Source organism: Plecotus auritus, assembly GCF_963455305.1.
Source record: "Plecotus auritus genome assembly, chromosome: 7".
Taxonomy (NCBI): Eukaryota; Metazoa; Chordata; class Mammalia; order Chiroptera; family Vespertilionidae; genus Plecotus; species Plecotus auritus.
Window position 1 is genome coordinate 150,505,244 of NC_137774.1, and position 7,497 is coordinate 150,512,740.

Consider the following 7,497-nt stretch of genomic DNA (forward strand, 5'->3'; position numbering starts at 1 on the left):
TGAAATATATGAGTAGGGGGTTAAATATGTGCATATGACTTGCTTAATTATAAGTACACACATAACAAACATAACAAAATAATAGCACTTGGTTTAAAACAAATGCCAAATAAATGAAGCTTTCAGACAGTTTAATTCTTCTTCTATAGTTTTGAGTACTTCTTTAAGAAATGGATAACTTTTTTCTTTGGGCATTAGAGGGCCACAAAAGGTTTTCATGTGATGGAGGTGTGTTGGATTTTAGACTCAGCAGCACCAGAGTGTGGTTCTATGATCAGAGAGAGCAGACAACACAGGCAAAGGGCAGTCAGAAGGTGGAAACTCAGATTGTCCACCAGGTCACTGACCTGACTTTTGGTGATGAGAATGGAAAGAAGGACCTAATACATGAAATGTCCTGGAAGATAATCATCCCACTTTCTGTTTGTCTTGAATGGATAGATATATACACTTTAAATTACAAAGTAGCCAAAGTCAGAGACAAGGAAAAGACTGAAGCTGTTAAGAAAGGTGGGTTGGCCAGTGATGTGCTGGTGCCATATCCTGCATCTCCTGAGTCAGGTGTTTAAATATTCAAAAACTTTGCATCCAGTAACTTAAAATCAACTATTGTTGGAATATTTACACCACAGACATTGTCCAACACTATAAATAAGCGAGGGTCCATGCATGCCTGGAAAGCCAGTTTTAGCAGATACCACTGATTTTAACAATTCTTTCAGTGTCTGGGAGCTTTGAAATAAGTATAGACAGTGCCAATTTTCCCCCCCTTGGATTTAGGGGAAGGCGGACAAGATACACCAGTGGGTGGGATATTAAGTGCTGGCTTTAATAAATAGAGGAAAACAAAACTAAAAACAGAAACCCTAAAAAATAATAAAGTCTAAAGTATGCAAAAAGCTCCCATGTCTACGGCTCTGCTTCTTAGTATTTGTAACATTTGTTACAAACTAGTCTTGCTGTGTCCAGGGTTTCTATATGCAGGTAGGAGGTCATCATTCTAAAATAATCAGAGTGAAAATTTCTTTCATAAGCCTTCACATCTGTTCAACTTCCCAATTTTAATTAGTCTGCTGTACTACTATCCAGAGAATTCTTCAACCTGAAGCTTTAAGCAAATTTTAATTTAACTTCTTGGCAGACATCAACTCTGATATATAGCCACGTGTGCAGGCCAAATAGTGGTCCCCAAAGACAAGTTCATCTTAATCCTCAGGACCTGTGAATATGTTACCTTACATGCCAAGAAGGACTGTGCAGGTGTGATTAAAGTTAAAGACTTTGAGTAGGGTGATTAGTCTGAAATATCCTAATGAGCACAATCTAATCACTTAAATCATTAAATCCTTTTCTCAGGTAAGTCCAGATAAAGAGTTGTGAGGAGAGATGCAGAGTCAGAACACTCCTGTGCTGGTTTTGAAGATGGAGGAAAAAGGCCATGAGTCAAGGACTGTGGCCCATTATTAGAAGGTAGAAAAAAGCGAGGAAACTGATTCTCTTCTGGAGCCTGAAGAAAGGTATCAGCCACCTTGATTTTACTCCATTGGATAATATCAGACCAGCAGACCTATGTTATAGTAAAATTGTGTTGTTTTAAGCCACTGAATTTATTATGGCAGCAATAGAAAACAAATTCGCTATTGTTTACCTGTTTTTTGTTTTGTTTTTTTTAAATTTCAGTATACTTTTTTTTTTTAAATATATTTTATTGATTTTTTACAGAGAAGAAGGAAGAGGGATAGAGAGTTAGAAACATCGATGAGAGAGAAACATCGATCAGCTGCCTCCTGCACATCTCCCCCTGGGGATGTGCCCGCAACCAAATTACGTGCCCCTGACCGGAATCGAACCTGGGACCCTTCAGTCCGCAGGCTGACGCTCTATCCACTGAGCCAAACCGGTTTTGGCTGTTTTTGTTTTTTTAATATTCTTATTTCTTTAAAAAAAATATTGTTACTATGATCTTTTTGTCTAAAACTTGCATTAACCCCTGCTGCTACCCTAGCTGACTGAGTTCAAAGGGACTGATGAAAACTCACAGGGAGATAGTTCTCAGTGGATAGACCAGTTGGAACACAATGCTTAGCACCAGCAAGAGGACTGGAGGTGAGTTGATTACAGGGCTCACAACAGAGAGATGTTTGTGTAATTATGGGTCTGCTATCTGCCTCTGACTGAAGTGCTGTATTGTGGAGGGCAAGAGGCTTGTCTTTTCTACCCCTCTGGACACTCAGTTCTCAGAGAAGTACAGGAATTTTGCCAAAGTGCTCAGAGCAGTTCTCTGGACATCTGATTATCTGGATTCAAACCCAAACTTGGCAGCTTCCTGACTGTGTGATTTTAAGTCAAATACTTATTGTGCCTCAATTTCCTTATCTACAAAGTGGGTCCAACAGCAGTGCATTTGAAAGGATAGTTCAGAAGATTAAATAAGTTAATATAATGGTCATTTATTCAGCTAGTGTACCTACCAGTGTGGAATGTTGGGGAGTGAGGGCCAAACACTTGATAGTGATAGCAAATATACAGATGGGATTGGTTTATTTTAATAAAAATGTGAGGTTAATTATGTCACTTCACTTAAAAGCTATGGGAACTTTAAACCCAGTCAGTGACTGATCTCTGAATTGTCCTCATAGATTCTCACTCAGACCTTGGGTGAGTTCTCAAATAGAAGCTTGGGAAATGGATGTCTAAGGAGCTATTATAGAATTCCACTTTGGGGATGGAAAATTGGATAATCCAGGGTTCTCAGCTTGAACTTCAAACATTCTTGAGAAAAGTGGTCAGTATATAAAAGAATCTAATTATAAATTCCCATACTTCAATGGAAATATGCCCACTGGGAAAGTTCATTGAGGACCAATTTGTTTCCTACAGTGACCTTAAGTTTACAAATGCATTCTAAATTTGTCTATCACCCAGAGATTCTTGTAACCCAAGACAGCAAAACAGCAGGATGCATCTGCCTCTGAGACAACCGTGATCCCTTTGCCCTTTCTTGGGATCCTGCCAAGCAGGGTTTCAGAAGTAGCCTTTATGATAAAGGCTGGCTTTGAATCCCAGTACTGCTTCTGTTCATTCCAATGGAGGGTCATTTGTTTGGGTTTCAGGTGTGGAGAAGAGCTGAGAACTACTAACCTCGGTATACATCCTTGGTATAAATGTATCTTCCTCTATTCCTTTTTTTGAAATTCACTCTTTTTTCTTTTCCTGAAAAGCTATCTTTTCAATCACCCTGGTTTGTGTCTGCAAATCTTCGTGTCCTGAGAACATAAAGAAAGTTGATTCAAAGGTTTTGGAAAACTTTGCAAAGAGGCTATCATTCCACTGCCTTCCTTTGTCAGGTGCTTGAATCTGATCCTGCTCCATGAAAAGAGAATTGGGAAGACTATACATGCCTCCAACCCAGCTCTTATTCAGCCCTGCCAGGAAACAATTATTGAAAAAACAATCCTTACCACACTCAAATCCATAATTGTTTTGGAGAGTAATTTTTTCTAAAGTTTCTCGTAAATCCTTTGTAGGTGAACCTCCCATGCCAGCCAAGGAACTGTCCAATTTCCATGAGGTTTAAATGATTTCCCCAAAGACTATTACATCTTAATCCAATTACAAATGAATCACATTCTACTGAATTCACTATAGAACTGCTTTCAAGTTTTAACTGTATGTGTATATCTATCTAGAAGATAGCGTTATGTCCATCAAGTTGAAAGGAAACTTTTTTAAAATTCCAGAATATTGGGAAACATTCATGCTCCTCATTCCAAGCTTTAATGTACAATTTGGATATTCCTGGTAGCTAAAAATGTTATTAACCAAGATCAATACATTCCAGGACTTTAACTCACCTAAATAGAAAACCTATAAAATCTATCTTGTAGATTTAGAAAAAAAGATGGTGTTTCTAAAATAGAACCTTTAAAAAGCTTCTTTATTAGTCCTAGTAGGAAAGAAAATTATGCTCTGGAAGTTCTATGTCCACATACATGTCAAACAAAGAGATTTCTCCTATATGAATTGGAAGGATAGGAAAGGTCTATGGGAGATGAAAGCCAAGAGTCCCACTTCTAGGGAAATCCCTCCTGGCCACATTTGAACAGCAAAGTGAGTGTTATCCATGAACCAGGAGGTCACTGTTTGATTCCTGGTCAGGGCACATACCCAGGTTGCTGGCTTGATCCCCAGTGGGGGGCATACAGGAGGCAGCCAATGGATGATTCTTTCTCATCGTTGGTGTTTCTATCTCTCTCTCCCAACCCCTTCCTCTCTCTGAAATCAATAAAAACATATATTTTTTAAAAAAATGGCAGATGACTGCAGTGCTTAACAGGCATCCCAAGGTAACTTTGAGAAGAAACTTACTCAGAGAGTAGGAAGAAAAAGGAAGGACTCCACAGTATGTTGTAGGTGCTAAGCTTAGTTCCCCCAAACTGGGACTGCCTTTGCTTAATACAAGGCCCATTTTACATTGAAGCATTCGCAATATTCCTTTTAGATGGCAACCACAGGATGCTGGGTGAGCTCCAGACTGGGGTCAAATGTGGCCCAACTAGCAGGAACTCAATAATTATAAGCAATTATTCAGAGAAAGATATAGTATTTGCCTTGTAATAAATACATCTTCAGATTAACACTTACTAAAGGAGAGAAAATGGTTGCAGAGCTATCTCAAAACTTCATAGCTTCTATTTGGGGCAGGAATTGTTGGTGCTCCAGGAGGGAGATCTTGAGGGCAGCCCCTACGCTAATAGGAAAAGTTTCTCAAGGATTTAATGTAGATAATTATGTCACTGTCTTACACTCCCAGGAAGTTTCTCTCTAGACCAAACTTCTCTTGCAACTTGACCAGCTATCAGAATGAGGAATAAAGGACATATAAGGACAGACATCTCCAACCTCACATAAATCAGAAATAAATTTTTAAAGTAATGTCACTTTTCTCCAACTTCCAGGTTGGAATCGTAACTAAGTGGGATCAGATCATATCAAAGCATTTGGTTTACGTTTGTTTTAAGCCATTCAACAAAATTCCCATTTTTGTGTTTTGAAACCCAAAGCCAAAGTTCTATTGGATTGACAGTGAATCATAGTCATCTTAAGGTTGTTTCCTCTCATCAGGATGACCTGTGGAAGGTGGAGAGTGGTCTGGAGTTCCAGAACCATCATAATTTCCTGACACATGTTCAGCAGGTTTATTCTGCTCAGGGTCTGTGTAAAGTCCTTGACAAGGCAGACCTGAGCTGCCCGGGGATGGCTGACGTGGCAGTCTCTGCACTCCTTCCCCACAGGGAACACTGGCCTTGGACACCTCGTGGTCAGGCCCTGGGGGCATGTGCTTCATCCCCCAGGAGGTAGCATCTGACTGGTGATCCCTGCGCCCTCGGTCCAATGCTTCACTGGTCCCAGTAGGATGCTGAGCAGAAGAACCTGGTTTCTAGAAGCCGATGTCGGCTGATGACAAGCAAGTGCATAGCTTTCCAGAGAAGAAGCAGTCAGTGATTGTAACAGGGCACTTAATGCTTAGAGGTGGGGGCCTGACATTATTCCAATGAATTCCACAACCTCAGCAAAGTTAACACAGCAAGGCCTGTGTTAGTGGTTTGACTGTGAAAGGAAAGAACACTAGCCCCCAGCCCTCCCCCAACACAGTCCTAACTGGGAGTAAGGGCTCTCCCTTACCCAGGCACCGTGCCAAGGTCTTTGAGTGCATTATCTGGTTTACTCCTCACAGCAACTCTATTGAGGCAGATGCTATTAACTCAGGTTACAAATGAGGAAACTGAAGCTTCTAATGGTTAGGTGACTTATTAAATGTCTGCCAATCAAAGAAAGACTGGGCTTGAACCCATGTTTCTGCTTCTCCCTAACTCCTGCTTATGCTAGGACTCAGCCATGGCACACTTTCTCTTATATACCCTCATTTGTCTTTTTTAAAGTTTCAATTCAAACTCCATCTCCTCTGTAATGTTTCTTTGGTTTATCAAGGAACTGTTTGACATTGAAATGGGGACTCAGAACTGTTGAACATTGAAATTGGGACTCAAACATTTTTTGTTATTATATGTTTATTTCTAGTCTGCAGAGGCAAGATTTTTTAAAGGAAAGAAATTGGGGAAAAAATAGATACAGAGGCAAAGAAGCATTGAACAGACTGTCAAACTACAGCCGGAAGGCAGGAGAGGTTGCGGGGGGGGTGGGGGCAGCGGAGGGGGCTGTAAGAGATCAACTGAAGGACTTGTACCCATGCATATAAGCATAACCAATGGATACAAGACACTGGGCGGGGGGAAGGTAAAGACATGTACTGGGGGGTAGGGGAGGCCGGGGGGAGGTCAATGGGGAAAAAAAAGGAGGCATATGTACTACTATTTGTAATACTTTAATACTTCAAACAATTAAAAAAAAAAGAATAATAATAAAAAAAAGAGGTCTTATAGTTTATCTCTTTCAGAATCGTGCCTGCCCTGATGAAGTAATGAGCTCTGCTCTGGTTAGAATTTGTCCCTAAATCTGATACTGTAGAGCAGGGGTCCTCAAACTTTTTAAACAGGGGGCCAGTTCACTGTCCCTCAGACCGTTGGAGGGCTGGACTATAGTTTAAAAAAAAAACCATGAACAAATTCCTATGCGCACTGCGGGCCCGGGACAGTTGGCTACTAAGCAGGACAGGCAGCAGCACCCAGCGGGCCAGATAAATGTCCTCAGCAGGCCACACGTAGCCCGCGGGCCATAGTTTGAGGACCCCTGCGAGAATCCAAAGAGCTGGAAGACAGGGACCATATCTTTTATGAGGCTTGCAAGCAGCTAGCACACTATAGAGGGCATATGTTTGACAAGGAAGAAAAAAAGAGAATAAAGGGAGATCAGAGCAAGAAGGAAGGCAGGAAGGAAGGCAGGAAGGAAGGGAGGGAGGGAGGGAAGGAGGGAGGGAGCGAGGGAGGTGAGAGGTAGGAAAAAGGAGAAAAACAAACTTTTTGTATGACTTAACCACAGCCATCTATCAAAAAAAAATTGATTACTTCTAGTGTATGAATTGCAAAATAAAAAGACACTTTGATGTGCTCCAAATTTTTCCACTGTGGGATAATTAATGGGACAGGTATGACCATGTGACCCACAGGGAAAAAAATAAGTTATATGCCCACCCATAGGGAATAAGATGTCAGAGAAAAATGGCTTTGTTTCTTATCAAGAGTCAATTTCTGAAATTTTAACTCAAGATTTTTTGAGTGATAGCCTGAGATAAACATTATTAATGACCACATTTTCTTACCTTAAAGGAAGACAATAAAATATTTAAGTAAAGAAAAAATGGTCTCTTTTCTGACATAAAAATGTGGAATAGTCACCCCTAACACAGAGTATGGTGCCAGTAAATACTCAATAAATTCCTGCTGAAAGCATGTGTGAGCAGCCTGCAGCTCACAGGTGCCGAGGGACACCAAGAAGACTGGAAAACAGCAGGGGGTCCTAAGGCTACACTGAGATGGG